The sequence below is a fragment of the Triticum dicoccoides genome, chromosome 1B, assembly GCF_002162155.2.
Source record: "Triticum dicoccoides isolate Atlit2015 ecotype Zavitan chromosome 1B, WEW_v2.0, whole genome shotgun sequence".
NCBI lineage: Eukaryota > Viridiplantae > Streptophyta > Magnoliopsida > Poales > Poaceae > Triticum > Triticum dicoccoides.
This window is the reverse complement of record NC_041381.1, coordinates 4,034,401-4,053,745: the sequence shown is the minus strand read 5'-3', so window position 1 is coordinate 4,053,745 and position 19,345 is coordinate 4,034,401.

Sequence of the window (19,345 nt, the reverse complement as noted above, 5' to 3'; positions counted from 1 at the left end):
ATATACATCCCCGAAAGTAAGTACTACTGGCTAGCTAGTTGCGCGCATCTCCTGTTGATTCTATAGCTATACTTTCATCAATGCCATTTATAATGCTTCATTATCAGTTTGATTGACCTCTATTTCTCGTAAAGTGCTTGTGGCAGGAGCAAGGGAATGATTTCTGTGGATACTACGGGTGCGAGTTCATCTACAACGCAACTTTGAAAAATAAGTGGGGCTACTCTAAAAGACAATATGAAGTGCGTAAGCAATAATATTCACAATTTCATTTTATTACACCATCATTTATGTTGAGTTTCATTCATATATATGTATTAATTAACCCCCTTCTTCAAATTAGACTTGGCAGATGCGGAGTGAACTCCTAGAACAAGTTGATTTCAACAAAGCCGGAGAATACCATGTGGAAGTTGATTTCAATTGCTTGGGGATTGTAATTAAGAGATCTTACATATTGTATATGTATGTAGCTAGTAGCGTCGGATAGATAATACGAAAACTTGTTGTTCGACAAATCTCTCGGAGAAGGAGAGGTTGATCGATCACTTCTCTCAGTATGCATGACGAACTTCTGTACTTAATGGTTCCCTTCATTTTCTTACTAGCTAGCGTGTCGAGGGCCTCTCTATGTATAGTACGTAGCATCGACCAAGCACGGACATAAGAGAGGATACTTCTCTCTATTAATTAGCTAGCTAACACAATATATCCAACACCTAAATTAACCCCCCAAACCCCCCTTCAAAAAAAAACAAAAACCCCAGCCACTGAAATGCTAATGCGTGGATGCCTTTTGGTCCCGGTTGGTGCCACCAACCGGGACCAAAGGCCCTTTTGCCTGGGCTCGGCGCACCGGCCACGTGGAGGCCCATCTGTCCCGGTTCGTGTTAGAACCGGGACTAAAGGTCTAGGGCATTAGTAACGACCCTTTAGTCCCGGTTCAAGAACCAGGACAAAAGGCCCTCACCAACCAGGACTAATAGTTGTTTTTCTACTAGTGATAGTTGGTATATTCCAGGATCTCCTTGTTTTCTAGGTACTCCATCCTCAAAAAATTATTAGAAAGCATGGTGGAGATTTTAGATTCAGGTATTTTTCTTTTATTAGTGATGATGTCTTTCATATACTTAGCACAAGGGGCCATCTTTAAAAGATCAGCCAAATGAGTATGCAAAAAGACTAGCCTAAGCATTTCAGCAAAAGCATTCAAAATCTTCATCATCTTTTTTCTTAGTTGGTTTGGGTGGATATGGCATGGGTTTCTCAACCCATGGCTCTCTTTATTTTCCATGTTTTCTAGCAATAAAATATATTTTATCATAGCATTTAATCTTAGGTCGTGGGTTATCAAGATCAATAGCAGGTTCTGTCTCAACATCATTATCTCGTTCCTTATCAATGTCAGGTTGAGCATCATTATGAGCATTATCATTATCATTTTCATTATCACTAGGTGAATGCTCACTACCAGGTTGTGTTTCAGCATAAGAGATAGAGATAATCGTTAGCTTTAACTGAAAGGTTTTCTATTTATGGTTCACTAGAAGTATGCAAGGTCTTATCATTTTTCTTTTTCTTTTTCTTTTTATTTGTAGAAGGACTAGGTGCATCAATATTAATTCTTTGTGAATACTGTTCAGTTCTTTTAGGATGACCTTCTGGATAAGGTGGATCTTGAGTCATTGTACCTCCTCCCGTCATTATTCTAGCAGCATGATCATTCATATTATTTTTCATTTCATGAAGTAACTCTGTTTGAGATTTAACAACTTGTTATAATGGATTTTCGACCATAGAAGCATGCTTCCCTACACCTCTTACATCATTGGTGATTCTAAATAACAAGTCAGTTAAGCAAGTAATCATATTAGATTTTTGTTTTAATTGTTTCATAACATAGGAGTCGAAATAATCTTGCTTTCTAATATAATTATCAAACTCATATAAGCATTGACTAGGATGTTTATTGTAAGGGATATCACCTTCATCAAACATTAAAAATAGAATTTACCTCCACCACGTGTGGTGGTGTGTTGAGATTATGTATTTCTTCGCTACGTGGTAAATTCTGAACATCTTCAACTTTGATGCCTTTTTCCTTCATACATCTCTTTGCCCCTTGCATTGTTTCAGGACTAAGGAATAAGATACCCTCTTCTTTGGAGTAGGTTTAGGCGGTGGTTCAGAAAGTGTCCATTCATCATGATTCTTCAATATATTAGTCAATAAATCTTCAGCTCGTTCGACAGTCCGTTCCCTGAAAACACAACCAGTACAACTATCTAGGCGGTCCCTAGAAGCATCGGTTAGTGCATTAAGTAACTGAAGAAGCCTCCCCCAAGCTTGTGGGAGACTCTCTTCTTCGATTTGCACAAACTTAAATATTTCCTGTAAGGAAGCTTGTTTCTTATGAGCAGGAAAATATTTTTCAGAGAAGTAATAAAGCATATCCTTGAGACTACGCACACAACCAGCAGGAGCAAGAGTATTGTACCAAGTCTTCGCATCAACCTTTAATTAGAACGGAAATAATTTGAGAATATAGTAGCAGCGAATTTTCTCATCATGAGCATATAGGGTGGCTATATCATTTAATTTAGTGAGATGTGCCACAACAGTTTCATTTTCATAGCCATGGAAAGGATCAGGATCAACCAAAATAATTAACTCTGGGCTGACAGAGAATTCATATTCCTTATCGATAAAAAGATAGGTGAAGTAGCAAACTTATGATCATATTTCATTCTAGCAGTCAAGGATTTTCCTTTCAACTTGCATAGTAGATTCTTAAGATCTTCTCTATCCACACAAGCAAGAATGTCTCTAGATATTTCTTCACACATAACATAACATTCAGGAGCTTTAGGCTTTTCAATATTTTCAGTTCAATAATATCATCAGTTTGAGCATGCTCAATTTCTTTAGCTCTAGCAAGTTGTTCATCAAGAAATTCACCTAGTCGCACATTATCATCAAGCAAGGTACTAGCATCATCATTAGCATCATTCATAGCAGAGGTAGCATTATCAATAACTTGCGACATATGACGATTAATAGCATGTGGTGGTGGTGTTGCAAGCCTTTTCAAAACAGAAGGTGAATCAAGTGTAGAGCTACATGGCAGTTCCTTACCTCCCCTCGTTTTAGAGGGAACGATCTTAGTTCCTGTATCTTTCAGATTCCTCATACTAATCAATAAATAGATATCTCAAGTAACTCAACAAATATAGCTATGCACCCGGCAACGGCGCCAGAAAACGTCCTTGATAACCCACAACTATATGGGATCGCAATAGTTTTCGGGGGTAGAGTATTCAACCCAAATTAATAGATTTTGACACAAGGGGAGCCAAATAACATTTGTAGGTATTAGCAGACGAGTTTTCAATTCAACCAGACTTGGAGATTTAATATCTGGAGCAATGTTCAGTTGCACAGTAATATGATAGTTTTGATAGCAGTGGTAAGAGTAGCAATAGTAACGGTAATAGTCATAGCACTTTTGCAGCAGTTGTAACAATAGTAGCAACGGTAGTATCGTAGCAGGAACAATATGTGGAAAACTCGTAGGCAATGGATAGAAGATATTGTTGGATAATATTCATCATGTATCAGTCATAACCTAGGGCGACACAGAAATAACTCTCATTCATCGATACACTGTAGGCATGTATTATGTAAATAGTCATACGTGCTTATGGAAAAGAACTTGCATGACATCTTTTGATCAACCTTCTCGTGGCAGCGGGGTCCATAAGGAAACTAAGGGATATTAAGGCATCCTTTTAATAGAGAACCGAAACAAAGCATTAACACATTGTGAATACATGAACTCCTCATACTACGGTAATCACCGGAAAGAATCCCAATTATTGTCACTTTGGGGTATGCGGATCCTAACACGTAGTAGGTGCATATAACTTGCAAGATCGGATCAAGAACTTAGATATAATGGTCAAAACATAAACGGTTCAGATCTGAAATCATGGCACTCGGGCCCTAGTGACAAGCATTGAGCATGGCAAAGTCATAGCAACATCAATCTCCGAACATAGTGGATACTAGGGATCAAGCCCTAACAAAACTAACTTGATTACATGATAATCTCATCCAACTCCTCACCGACCAGCAAGCCTACGAAGGAATTACTCACTCCCGATGGGGAGGATCATGGAATTGGCGATGAAGGAGGGTTGGTGATGACGAAGACTTAACATTGCCCTATCCAGGGCCCCAAACGAACTCCAGATCTGGCCTCCCGATGAAGAACAGGACGTGGCGGTGGTTCCATATCGTGAGACGCGATGAAACTTACCCTCCTATTTTTTTTCTCCAAATATAGGATTTTATAGTGTTGGGATTAGGGTCAGCAGACACTACAAGAAATATGTCAACTTGCGACCATCACTATTGGTCGCTGAATGGTCACTGTTTTTCATGTGAGACCTTTTTGCGACCAACAACAGATGGTCAAAAGCTGGCCGTCGCAAACTCAAATTAACGACCTTCTTTGTGATATGTAAAAGGTCGTTGGTTCTACGACCAAATTTTTGGTCACTGGCAGCCTCCCCAGGCCACGTAGGATCCAGGGTGCCAAGCTAACGTGGATAAGAATCAACCCTATCCAATTCGGTGTTTTACATGGGCCGAGCCCATTAATTCATTCTTTTTAATATTTATTTTTCCTGATAATTTTCTCTAGCTACATGGGCTTGGGCCATTGATTTGGCCTTTTTTGCTTTCTGAGATGCAGCCTTTTCACATTCTATATAATTTCAGTTTTCGCGTTTTTTGTTTTCTGTTACATTCAATTTTCATATTATTGTAGTCAACTGGGTGCACATTGTCAGATTCTTCTAGGCACTAGGTCCCAAACATCAGGTTTTAATTTTTCACAACTTGTAACTCAACGATATACCAATTAACTCAACGATATACCAATCAGAGAAGAAATTTAAAATATATTCAAATAAGAGCCAAATTACCGATGTACCAATCAAGTTTATTACATTCCACCAATCGCAATACAACCATACAATATTACACCAATCACAATAGAGCACTCTACAGATAAAACACTCAACAAGTACAGGCACATCTCCAACACCTTAGCGCCTTAAACCTGCAAAGCATCACATCCAGCCACATATTAATGATCAAATCGATTCACCCCTTGATGGCAATAAAAAATTGTGCTCATGTATGAACGAAAATAAAATAAACAATCTTTGAGGCCACACGGAGCACATCCTACATGCACCAAGCATCAGGCATATGTTCAAGAAGATAAATAATTTGAGATGGAAACAAGTACAACTAACAATCTAACATGTATAGTAGCACCAGCAAAAGAGCAAGACATGGAAGAATTTACAAGAACAACATCCTATGAGTCCAATTACATGTACATGAGGTACTGCTTCTAGTGTAAATAGAACCAATCAACCTGCTGGTGTAGGAGCAGAGCATGAGTCCAACAGAGCCACATAGGATCAAACAACAGCTTAAGCACTACTCCTAACCAACTTAGCAAATCCAGAGCAACCCCATATCACCAGAGCACATATATAAAGCAACTACACATAGGCAGCTACTGACAGACCCTAGAACCTCATGAATTTATCACCAGAGAGCTCCAATAGGAGTTGATGATGGGTTACAACATCTAACAACAACTAGTAGAGCCCCACATCCAACAAAATCATGGCCAAGGACATGCAGGAGATACATCAGAGAAGAAGGAGCAGGGAGGAGCTCACCAGAGGGAGGTTGTAGCCCTAGCAGAGGCTCAGCCACACCACGGCTATGGTGTGACCATCACCACATCCAGGAGAGGGTCTGGAAGCCTCCAAAGCACCACCGCGGCGACCAGGGAAAGCACCGGGTACAGTGGCCCCACCCCAGGGACATCACCGCACGGACATCACCGGCCTCGCCCTGTTTCAAGAAATGTTCAGAACAACTTTGTTAGACTCGATCAATTCTGAAGAAACCACCTTCGTCGTCAAACACATAAAATATACAGGAAGCGAAAGAAGAAGAAACAAAGCAGGGACCTGGTCGATCATGAGATAGTGTTCATATCATTAGGAAGAAATAGGCCATTGTATAGCTCACATAAATAGACCTGCTACTATGCACAACACAAGCACCCACTTGCACTTGGTATATTTCTGTATCTAGGACACCCAGCAAGCTATCTTGTATTTGAGAAACTGAGAAATGCACGAACAATTTTTTAGAAGGTAACTCAACTTCTATGCACGCTTTTAGATAGGAAAACAAGGGCTTGTAGTATACACATTAATTAGAACAGGATTGCAAGACACAAATATAAGATAGAATTGACAAGAACACATTAATTTTAACATAGCATTGAAGGAAATATGCCCTAGAGGCAATAATAAAGTTATTATTTATTTCCTTAATTTGTGATAAATGTTTATTATTCATGCTATAATTGTACTAACCGGAAACTTGGTACATGTGTGAATACATAGACAAAACATATAGTCCCTAGTATGCCTCTACTTAACTAGCTCGTCAATCAAAAATGGTTATGTTTCCTAACCATAGACATATGTTGTCGTTGGATGAACTGGATCACATCATTAGGAGAATGATGTGATGGACATGACCCATCCGTTAGCTTAGCATTATGATCGTGTCAGTTTCATTGCTACTGCTTTCTTCATGACTTATACAAGTTCCTCAGACTATGAGATTATGCAACTCCTGAATACAGAAGGAACACTTTGTGTGCTACCAAACGTCACAACGTAAATGGGTGATTATAAAGGTGCTCTACATGTGTCTCCGAGGGTGTTTTTTGGGTTGGCATATATCGAGATTATGATTTGTCACTCCGTGTTTCGGAGAGGTATCTCTGGCCCTCTCGGTAATACTCATCACTATAAGCCTTGCAAGCATTGTGACTAATGAGTTAGTTGTGGGATGAAGTATTATGGAGTGAGTAAAGAGACTTGCCGATAATGAGATTGAGCTAGGTATGATGATACCGACGATCGAATCTGGGGCAAGTAACATACCAATAACAAAGGGATCAATGTATGTTGTTATGCGGTTTGACCGATAAAGATCTTTGTAGAATATGTAGGAACCAATATGAGCATCCAGGTTCTGCTATTGGTTATCAACCGGAGACGTGTCTCAGTCATGTCTACATAGTTCTCGAACCCGTAGGGTCCGCACGCTTAACGTTCAATGACGATTGGTATTATGAGTTTATGTGATATGATGTACCGAAGATTGTTCGGAGTCCCGGATGTGATCACGGACATGACGAGGAGTCTTGAAATGGTCGAGACATAAAGATTGATATATTGGACAGCTATATTCAGACACCAAAAGTGTTCCGTGAAAGTTTCATATAAAACCGGAGTGCCGGAGGGTTATCGGAACCCCCGGGGGAACTAATGGGCCTCGATGGGCCTTAGTGGAGAGAGAGAGAGAGAGGGGCGGCCAGGGCAGGCCGCATGCCCCCTCTCCTTGAGTCCGAATAGGACAAGGAAGGGGGGGGGGGCGCCCCCCTTTCCTTCCCCCTCTCCCTCTCCTTCCTTCCCCCTCTTCCGCTCTTGGTGGAATCCTACTAGGACTCGTAGTCCTAGTAGGACTCCCCTATTGGGGCACGCCTACAAGGGCCAGCCGGCCTCCCCCATTGCTCCTTTATATACGGGGCAGGGGGGCACCCTAGAACACACAAGTTGATTGTTTAGCCGTGTGCGGTACCCTCCTCCACAGATTTCCACCTCGGTCATATCGTCGTAGTGCTTAGGCGAAGCCCTGCATCGGTAACTTCATCATCACCATCACCACGCCCTCGTGCTGACGAAACTCTCCCTCGATCTTAGCTGGATCTAGAGTTCGTGGAACGTCACCGAGCTGAAAGTGTGCAGATCGCGGAGGTGTCGTACCTTCGGTGCTAGGATCGGTCGGATCGTGAAGACGTACAACTACATCAACTGCGCTGTGATAACGCTTCGCTTTCGGTCTACGAGGGTACGTAGACAACACTCTCCCCTCTCGTTGCTATGCATCTTCTAGATAGATCTTGCTTGATCGTAGGATTTTTTTTGAAATTACCGCGTTCCCCAACAGTGGCATCCGAGCCAGGTCTATGCATAGATGTTATATGCACGAGTAGAATACAAAGAGTTGTGGGCGATAATAGTCATACTGCTTACCAGCATGTCATACTTTGATTCGAAGGTATTGTTGTATGAAGAGGCTAAGACCGACATTACACATACGCTTACACGAGACTGGTTCTACCGACGTGCTTCGCACATAGGTGGCTGGTGAGTGTTTTTTTCTCCAACTTTAGTTGAATCGAGTGTGGCTACGCCCGGTCCTTGTTGAAGGTTAAAACAACACACTTGACAAAAAATCGTTGTGGTTATTATGCGTAGGTAATAACGGTTCTTGCTAGAAGCCCGTAGCAGCCACGTAAAACTTTCAACAATAAAGTAGAGGACGTCTAACTTGTTTTTGCAGGGCTTGCTGTGATGTGATATGGTCAAGACATGATGTGATATAATTTGTTGTATGATATGATATGGTTGTCGGCAACTGGCAGGAGCCATATGGTTGTCACTTTATTATATGCAATGCAATCGCCATGTAATTGTTTTACTTTATCACTAAGCGGTATCGATATTCGTAGTAACAATAGTTTCTGAGACGGCAACGATGCTATGATGGAGATCTAGTTGTCGCGCCGGTGACGATGGAGATCATGACGATGCTTCGGTGATGGAGATCATGAGCACAAGATGATGATGGCCATATCATGTCACATATTTTGGTTGCATGTGATTTTTATCCTTTATGCATCTTATTTTATTTAGAACGTCGGTAGCATTATAAGATGACCCCTTGCTAAATTTCAAGGTACAAGTTTTGTTCTCCTGAGTATGCACCGTTGGTACAGTTCGTCGTGCCGAGACACCACGTGATGATCAGGTGCGATAAGCTCTACGTTCACATACAATGGGTGCAAGCCAGTTTTGCATGCAGAATACTCGGGTTAAACTTGACGAGCCTAGCATGTGCAGATATGGCCTCGGAACACTGAAACCAAAAGGTCGAGCGTGAATCATATAGTAGATATGATCAACATAGTGATGTTCACCATTGAAAACTACTCCATCTCAGGTGATGATCGGACATGGTTTAGTTGATTTGGATCACGTGATCACTTAGATGATTAGATGGATGTCTATCTAAGTGGGAGTTCTTAAGTAATATGATTAATTGAACTTTAATTTATCATGAACTTAGTACCTGATAGTATTTTGCATGTCTATGTTGTTGTAGATCAATGGCCCGTGCTACCGTTCCTTTGAATTTTAATGCGTTCCTACAGAAAGCTAAGTTGAAAGATGATGGCAGCAACTACACGGACTGGGTCCGTAACTTGTGGATTATCCTCATTGGTGCACAGAAGAATTACGTCCTAGAAACACCGTTAGGTGTACCACCCGCGCCTGCAACTGCAGACATTGTGAATGCCTGGTAGACGCGTGTTGATGACTACTCGATAGTTCAGTGTGCCATGCTCTATGGCTTAGAATTTGGACTTCAAAGACGTTTTGACCGTCATGGAGCATATGAGATGTTCCAAGAGTTGATGTTAATATTTCAAGCAAATGCCCGAGTTGAGAGATATGAAGTCTCCAACAAGTTCTACAGCTGCAAAATGGAGGAGAATAGTTCTGTCAGTGAACACATACTCAGAATGTCTGGGTACCATAACCACTTGACTCAGCTGGGAGTTGATCTTCCAGTTGGTTTTGTCATTAATAGAGTTCTTCAATCACTGCCACCAAGCTATAAAGGCTTTGTGATGAACTATAATATGCAAGGGATGAACAAGAATATTCCCGAGCTCTTCGCAATGCTAAAGGCCGCGGAGGTAGAAATTAAAAAGGAGCATCAAGTGTTGATGGTCAACAAGACCACTAGTTTCAAGAAAAAGGGCAAAGGGAAGAAGGGGAACTTCAAGAAGAACGGCAAAACGGTTGCTGCTCAAGAGAAGAATCCCAAGTTTGGATCTAAGCCTGAAACTGAGTGCTTCTACTGCAAAGGGACTGGTCACTGGAAGCAGAACTACCCCAAGTATTTGGAGGATAAGAAGGATGGCAAAGTGAAAGGTATATTTGATATACATGTTATTGATGTGTACTTAACTAATGCTCGCGGTAGCGCCTGGGTATTTGATACTGGTTCTGTTGCTCATATCGTCCGAATAGGCCGTGTGCCCCCTACCCTTGAGTCCAAATAGGACAATGAGGGGGGGCCCTTTCCTCCCCCCTCTCCATCTCCTTCCTTCGCCCTCTTCCACTCTTGGTGGAATCCTACTAGGACTAGTAGTCCTAGAAGGACTCCCCTCTTGGGGTGCGCCTACAGGGGCCGGCCGGCCTCCCCCTTGCTCCTTTATATACGGGGCAGGGGGCACCCTAGAACACACAAGTTGATTGTTTAGCCATGTGCGGTGCCCCCCTCCACAGATTTCCACCTAGGTCATATCATCGTAGTGCCTAGGCAAAGCCCTACGCCGGTAACTTCATCATCACCGTCACCACGCCGTCGTGCTGACGAAACTCTCCCTCGACCTCAACTGGATCTAGAGTTCGTGGGACGTCACCAAGCTGAACGTGTGAAGATCGCAGAGATGCCGTACCTTCGGTGCTAGGATCGGTCGGATCGTGAAGACATACGACTACATCAACCGCGTTGTCATAACGCTTCTGCTTTAGGTCTACGAGGGTACGTAGACAACACTATTCCCTCTCGTTGCTATGCATCTCCTAGATAGATCTTGCGTGAACATTCTTTATTTTCTTTTTCAACATTCTTTATTTGCTTTTTCAACAACGAAATGGAGGGTACTTCTGGGTTGGGCGGGGTGCGGCTTGCGGATGGCTCTGATCGAAACCCATCTTTTCCATCGGCGTCTTGACGTTCCACTTTGTTTTTTCTTGGACCATCATCTCCTGGCGTAGCGGAAGCACTCGACGAGGCCTCTACGACAGAAGAGATTCTTGCCCGTTTCTGCCCAGACGATTCCTTTAAATAAATAGAAAGAAAAGTGCAGAGGAAAACGCATAACCAGAAGAAAAGGATATCGTGATGTAAAATGATCATGGGGACACATTGTTTTTAGGACCGACAATTTCCTGCACTGCTTAAACCAAGAAAAAGTTACATACTAGTTTTCATAGGTGGGCCTCTCTCTCCTACAGAATAGGTTTTTCCAAAAACTACCCATGGGATTTCTTTGTCTTTTCCTTATCTTTTGTCCGGTGAAGAATCTCCTGCTGCAGAGATAAGATGAATGGCTTCGAGATACCATCACTCGTCATTGCCAAGGAAATGAATTGCAAATTGGCTACTTGTAGTCTACACTTCCCCTGATTCTCCATGATGACCCGCATTCATTGATTGAGAGAATAAGCTGAAGATAGATCCATTGCGATATTGGTTTGGAAGAGAAGCCGTGGAGACAGCTCATTGTTCCTATGTCCGGAATTGTTAAAGAATGAAGGTACCCCGTTGACTATGTCGGGTAACGCCGACTTAGGTTATCCCTAAAAACACTATCAATCACATCATAACTGTTTGCTTCTGCTTTCCTCGGAGAGTTGGTTCTAGCTTTCACCGAAGGATCTCGATCGATGCTCGCCATCAAAAGATATGGGTCTAGCTGCTGCCCTAGCCGGAAAGAATGGGAGAGTGAGCCATTCATACTGAAAAGAGTGATTCGTTTTTGAAGTATATCAAATTCAGAGGAAAAAGCTGGAAGAAGACGACGGGGTTGTTGATAGATCCCCTCTACATCCTAACCAAGAGGACCAAGTGCAAACCTCTGTCTCTTTTACTCGCTGGGTGGAAAGGTTATTCTTTGCCAGTAGTGCCCTCTGTAGGAAGAATCGTAAATGCCGGAGGACGCATTCAACATGAATTGTCACTGTGGAATGAAATCACCTCTCGAATCGAGCAAGAAATGACTATTTATTTGATAATAGCGACTTATCACAAAAACAACCAAGGGTCCATCGACCCGATTGAAACTGTCTTCACTGTGTTGAATCGAAGGGAACTACTATAGAGAGTGGAATAAGCTACAAGGCATAACACTATGAGCTTTTCTTCAGATAACCTTAATCACACCAGCTTTTCCTCATGGGAGGGTAAAGGAAATCGAAATGTATGAAATCTATCCCAATAAGAAATGCGGAAGGTTGTCAACTAGAAACCTGATATCACTCTCTTCTTCCGATCGTCCCATCAGTTTCTTGTAAGCCTGCTTCCTCCGATGATCGGTTGCGGTAAACTTCTCTCTCTTCATCTCTCTGAGTTCGCTTCTTGGTAGTAGTTACCCCTGTCAGAACCTTTGTCTACTCTTTCATATAAATACGCTGATCTGCCAGCCAACCAAAAGTAGAGAACCACATTGTATGATCTGGGGCAACTCTCTGTTATCACTACTAGAAAAACCGCTACTAATGGCGCACCTAATTTGGCCATTAATGGCGCATCACTGGTGCACCATTACTAGCACGCCATTAGTAATTTTTACTAATGGCACACCACTGGTGCGCCATTAGTATCTGGTATACTAATGGCGCACCACTGGTGCGCCATTAATATAGGCCACGGTGCGCCATTAGTATGCCTCCCAGGGCCATGTATACCCAGGTGCTTTGGCATACTAATGGCACACGACAACGGGATGCGCCATTAGTAACCGCGTCATACTAATGGCGCACTGTCCAGTGATGCGCCATTAGTATGCTTTGTCATACTAATGGCGCACTGTCATGTGATGCGCCATTAGTATGAATATTAGGTTTCTTTTTATTTTTTATTTTCTGTTTTTTGCACAGGTTACAAAATGTGTAATTTGACAAAATATAGACAACACACATCAACAACAGATTCATCGAATACAATAGAAGATTAGTCTTTGAATACAATTCATCATATTAGTCTCCGAATACAATTCATCATATTAGTCTCCGAATTGAAAAGACCGAACAAAGATAGAACATTATATTACAAGTCTCGAGACCGTGAGTAGCTAGTTTGTCTTCACATTACAAGTCGATATCGATCATCTAAACTACCATCACATAGAAGAGAGCTGCGGTCATCATGATGAGCATCATCACGATGAAACTCGTCTTCATCCGGTTCCTCCAACGCTCCCTCCCCTCTCCCGCTAGATAGCGGGTGTATCTAGATTCGGCCTCAGCCCTAGTGGTGTACCCTTTGTAACTGTTACCGCTGAATCGGTGAACCTGTCTCCGACACTCCTCCCAGTCATCGTAGACTCCGGGAACCTTACCCTTGTACACGACATACGTCGGCATCGCTATGCACTAGCCAAACGAAACGTTAGTACCAATTCACAGACAATACATAAGCAATATATAAGTATGCAACAGAACGTTCGGAAGAGAAAAGCAAGACACTAATAGCATCGATTACATCTAAGTTGAACGACTCTCAAAACCAAAGAGACATACTACAAGTTCATTAAAGTTTAATTACAACATGAGCCAATCGATGTTTCAGAACTAGACACAGCATCACTGCTTTCAACTCGACTCAAGGGACCGGAGCGTGCATGAAGCCGCCGTCTATCGTGGGAGTCATGAAATAACGGTCGTTGTCAGCCTGCATTTGTAGCATTGTGTCGATGCCACTGTTGGACGGTTGATTGTTGAGGTAGAACTGCCCCGAGGTACGAAGGACATCTTGATGGATGATTTCCGCAAACTCCGACTGAATGCAAAAGAATTCTTGTCGGAGGTCCGCGTCCTGGATTGCCGACACGCTCTTTGCCCAATCTTTGAGTTTACTCGGTAGCAGAAGTTGATGATGGTCCCGTAAGATCGCCCGCATGTGATGGATGGCGTAGTAGGCACCCTTCTGACCGCCAGGCGGCTGCTTGACGCAGCAGAACGTCGTATTGTGGGAGAACACGTGCTTGCCGTACTTACGAATAGGCTCGGTGAAGGTGCCTCCAGATTTGGCGTAGCCGGGGAGAACATCATCAAGAACCTTCTTGACATTTGTGTAGTCTACGTTTGACTGACGGTCCGGGTCGAAATACGTGGCCATGGAATATTTGGGGCTTAGGAGGATGAGCGTGCAACGTGTGTCACTGCAGAAAACACGGAATGTTAAAAGAAAAAAGATCGATATGTAAGAATTCATATGTTACGGGCCGGTTGAGGGGAGGACTTACTCGGGAAAGTAAGGCACGAGGAAGTTATACTTATCTTGGTTTGCCAGAATGACGCCTTCAAGGTAAGAACTCGCGACTTTCCGGTCCCCAGCGCTGCCCAAGATCTTGGCACGCATGTAGAAGGGGTCGACTATCACGATGTCCGGGGTCTTGTCGCGAATGATCCGCATCTCCATACTCAGCGAAAATAGCCGAACGAAGGTGTAGTGCAGCGGATGAAGGTTCAACATAGCGTGGATGTCATCAAAACGCAGGACGATCGTACGCCCGATGGAGTTATTCACAAAGCCCTTGCCCTCTGGCACCTTGGCCGCGAAAACCGGGTATGCCACATCCTTCTCTCTGAGACGCCGCTTCTCCAAAGAAAGAACATTGTCATGCAGACTCCGCATAGCACAGGTTGCAGCATTGAGCATATTTGTCGGTAGCATCGCCCTACCCGCCACATGCACCCTCCTCGAGATATCCTGCGGTGAAGGTGGCCCGTCCTGAGCACGGATCGTACTCGGTGCCAGCTGGCTCGCACCCTTCTTAGTCTTTCTTTTGCGTGCCTTCTTCTTCTCCTATAATGGGACCGAGTTCTGCTCACAGACCGCCTTCTTGAGTGTGTTGGGGCTGATAATATTTCGCGCCTCGCCTATCTGAGGCTCGGTGAAGTCGGCAGCTGGAGGCGTCTCCTGAGAGCTGAACGCCAGACGGCGCCTGTTGCAACTTGGCTTCTCCGCGGTACCAGCTAGATCGCACACGTGTTTTGTTGGGTTTGGTTCTTGAGAAGGAGGCCCCATGAAGTCGCCATCGTACGAATGATCAGCAAAGTACTGATCGACGTTGCCAAATGTATCATCGTCGTCGTCATCGTCGTTCTGATCCTGTGCCATATGCATGTTTGGATCCAGTGGCATAGGGATGTCCGGCACCGTTGCGGCGGTCTTGCCATGGGGCCGACTTGGCGCCGACATGACTGGCGGTGTTGTCTTTGGGGTGGTGTCCCCCGCCCCCAAACGAATCTGGCCCTTCGGCCAAAGCAGGGGCCAGCTCAGGCAGGCGCTGAGGGTCATCACGTCATCATCGTCGGCCCCGACGGGTCGAATCGGAGGTAACAAGTCGTCGCAGCCTGGCAGCACCCGAACCAGTTGAACCCTAAACAAGTTGGGTGGCATCTGGGTACCGTGGAACAAGGGGTTGCCCGGTTGAACGATTTTGCCCTTGGCGACATCGACCAACTCGTTGTTCACGAAGTGGAGGAGAGTGCACGGAACGTCGGCGGCGCCCTGCGAAAACATGTAGGGCGTCAGGGATGCCCAGTCAAAGGCAAGGAGATGAAGTCCTCGGCCGAGAGAGGCTTAATTAGTTACCGTGATGATGGCATCGAGCTCGGCTAATGTCGAGGCACCGCCAACTACGGGCGTGCAGTTGACGGAGGGGCCGCTTGTTGCAGAGGTGCCGGCCGGCGTACACCCGGGTGCATTAAGCTCCCGTGCCGGCGTCGGAGACACCAATGCCGCCTCCGCCGGAGGCACCAATGGCCCCGCCATCGCATTATGCGAGTTGCTGGCCATGAAGCTAGGAATCGGGGGCGGCCCCTGTTAGCCGCCCGCAATCCACGCACTCAACCCCGAGATCAAGGTAGGCACAATGGTGGTGATCGTCGCTCCGAGTCGTTGTTCCACTTGCTCTTGGACAATCTCCGGAATCCGCGCCATCTGTGCCTTGAGTTCTTGAACCTCTCACGCCTGGCTTTCCGAGCTGGTCTTTTTCTCCTTCCGCACACCAGCGGTATAGTATGACCCCCATTTTGTCGACAAGCCTTTGCCGGCCACACGACCAGCTGACGTCGGCTTACTGAGCTTATCCTTGTTCTTCATTACATTCAACACCCTATTTAGAGTGGTGTCCCAAGGGTTGCTCTTAGTCGACCCCGAGCTACTGCTTTCAGTCGCCTGCGGAAGGAATGGGAACCATTTAGAAATTTGTCTTCATTAATTAGAATGCAACCATATGGAGCTAATTACGCGGGGGTGTATTCCTTACCAGAACAAGCTCAAGCTGCCTGGTCTTCGGATCCGTGGTAAGCTCCTTTGTTTTCGGGTCCTTCTTGTACCGGGCCCTGACAAAGTTCCTGGTCTGCTTGTCACCGTATTTATCAAAGAGGGGCGGTAGGCCTTGCTCGGCACGGTCTGCCTCCTCCTTGTCCCATATAGGCTCCGCCACTCTGTAACCACCGGGACCGAGTGTGTGTTCCCCTATGTTCAGCTCCCGCATTTGTTTCCCCCACTCACTTGATTGGGAGTTTGCGATGCTCGAGCAATTGATCTTGAAGTCATTGTAGTCATCTTCGGTGATCGAAGGATTTTTCTCCTTGATCTTCTGATAACTCGCACCTTTCTCAATCATTCTCTTCACATTGCTTTTCCAAGTAGACAGGGCCTTGCTCATCTTCGTGAGGGCAGCATTGTTCACTTTATTCCCTTTGAGGCTTGTGTTTGCAAATTCAGCGGGGAACTTGTATCGTTCGTGCAGCTTCGTGAAGAGGAGGTTGCGCAAATTCCCTCGGTCAGGATGCCTCAGGTTCTCGGTGTTGATCGAGACGATGCTCCGGACAATGCACCCGAGCTGAAGCGAGTACCCCTTGACTATTCATTCGGGCGCCGTTGGATTCCCGTTGGAGTCCACTTCAGTAACTTCCTCCTTGAGGGTGAGGAACACGATCGGGCGCCGGTCCTTCCGTTGCCTCTTCGGTTGGCTGCCATCTGTGTGTGCGCCGCCATCATCAGTGGTGGCATCCTCGGCGGCACCATCAGTGTGGTCATCCTCGGCGGCACCATCAGTGGTCTCAGGATCGGTGGGGAAGGCGGAGGCCTCATACAAGTGAGGTTGTTCCTCCATCTCCTGGGACAGCTCCCAAAATGCCTTGCCGCCCGAACCCCCGGCCTCATCGTTGTGGGCCATGTTTCTCTCTAAATAGAAACAAAGTTTGGTCACAAAGTTGGTTATTGTCAAGGAACAAGATCATGGTCTCATCATTTAGGGTTTGTCGACACCGAGGCATCCTAAAATCTAAGCTTTTATCATTGAGGGTTTTTCGACGCCGAGGCACCCTAAAAGCCTAAGCTTTCATCATTTTGGTTTTTATCGACACCGAGGCACCCTAAAAGCCATGCATTAGTCACAAGTACACCGGGGCACTTGATCCTACTTAATTAACTACTACGATACCCCGGCCCATGCATTAGTCACAAGTACCCCATATGTCCTATTTTTAGCAAAGTCATGCTAAAATTCACGGAAAATTTCAGCATGACCTTTGCTGAAAATAGGACATATGGAGTACCCGAATTTGCCGGAACGGAAGTTAATCGACATTCCGGCAAACACAAGGGCCTCTCGGGGTACCTGCAAAATCATTATCCCAGGTGGACATGGATGCAATGTCACATGTCACATGGATCCCACACCCACAGGAGCTGGTGAAGCTTCATGTGTATTTCACGAAAACCAGCCTGACTAAAGAGCTTTATGTAGAAAACAAATCACTCCACTAGCTCACACAGGATCATCCCTCTAAGCAATTACTCAAAATGGGCACTAGCAGCAAAATGAACATTTTACAATCTGAACTTTTTTTTGTCATCTATGTGCTCATTTAACTTTGATCCAAATAGTATCAAAGTTGTTAAAGATGCATCATTGGATTCATCCAAAAAGATGTCTGTATTTTTTGTCTAATGTAGTAAACGATGTCTGCTTAAATAGATGCACTGTTCCATGTCAACCTGCTCTTACTGTATACAGTACGAGTTTCTGTGGTTTTTGACTTCATTTCAAATTCGACAAAGATAATTTTGGAGCTTTTTCATAGAGATTATACTACTACAGTTTGCCTGCAGTAGCATTCCCTCGATCATTTATTTGATGGCATTGGCTATGTTTCTGCAGATAGCAAGCAGGGACTTCCCTCACGCACGACATTCATGCTCTTGACAATATCTCAATAATACAGTGTTTACAGTAAGATGAAAATGGAGGTTTTTAATGCAATTTTGTTGTTGTTTTCCAAAATGCAGTGCTACTGTTTTGTTTGTGATGCTCCAGCCCCATGCAAGAATTCGGATAAAGGTCTCTTGAATGATCATCATTGTCATGCTACGGACAAGGAAACAAAGTGGAAAACTCTGAGGCAGCTGTCCAAGTTAAATAATCTGGCAGCATCTTATCCAGAAAGACACTTGACCAAAATGCAGTCTGCCTAGGCTGAGCTTTTGCTTTTAAATTGACCATAATGTAGACATAGCAAAAATCAAGGGGATTAGAAATCAGTTTATTACTAGAAACCAGAGCGTTAGTTAGTCGGTGCACTGCACTTCTGTACCTAACTTTGCCTAATTGGAAGTCATGCATACAGCCAGGGAGGTTCCAGAGTCGCACTCAGGGATAAGGTTTTAGTGGGAAATGATACAAACATGACTATATGAGGTGTCGCTATGCAGACAAATGACTGATCACTCCAGGATTATCTAAACCAGGCCCCGATCCCATCGACATAGACACATCACTCGACTGATACCCCTGTGAGGGGTGAAAATTCTGCAAATTCGGCGACGATAACTGCACAAACAAACAGCTTACCACAATTCACCAGAGGTTGTTTACATGTCGCAATTCTACTAGGCAGCAGAAACCAAACAGGTTTCATGCTTAAGGACGGATACATAATCATGTTTGGGCATGATATTGACCATATATATGTAAGAACAGATAGGAATCACATTCTTCACAATTTCTCCTCCCCAATCACACACACACACATAGAGATAATTTCTTTAATTTGTCTGAATCTGACTGAAATTAACAAACAGTGGCTGAAATTTACCTACACTTGGCCAAACAGGCAGGACGTCGCTGGACGGGGCGGCGCTGGTGTCGGGGCGGCGCTGGTGTCGGTGGTGTGGATGGGGCGGCGCTGGTGTCGGGGCGGCGTCGAGGGCGGCGGGGCGACGGTGGTGTCGGGGCGGCGCTAGCGACGGTGGTGTGGACGGGGCGGCGCTGGTGTCGGGGCGGCGTCGAGGG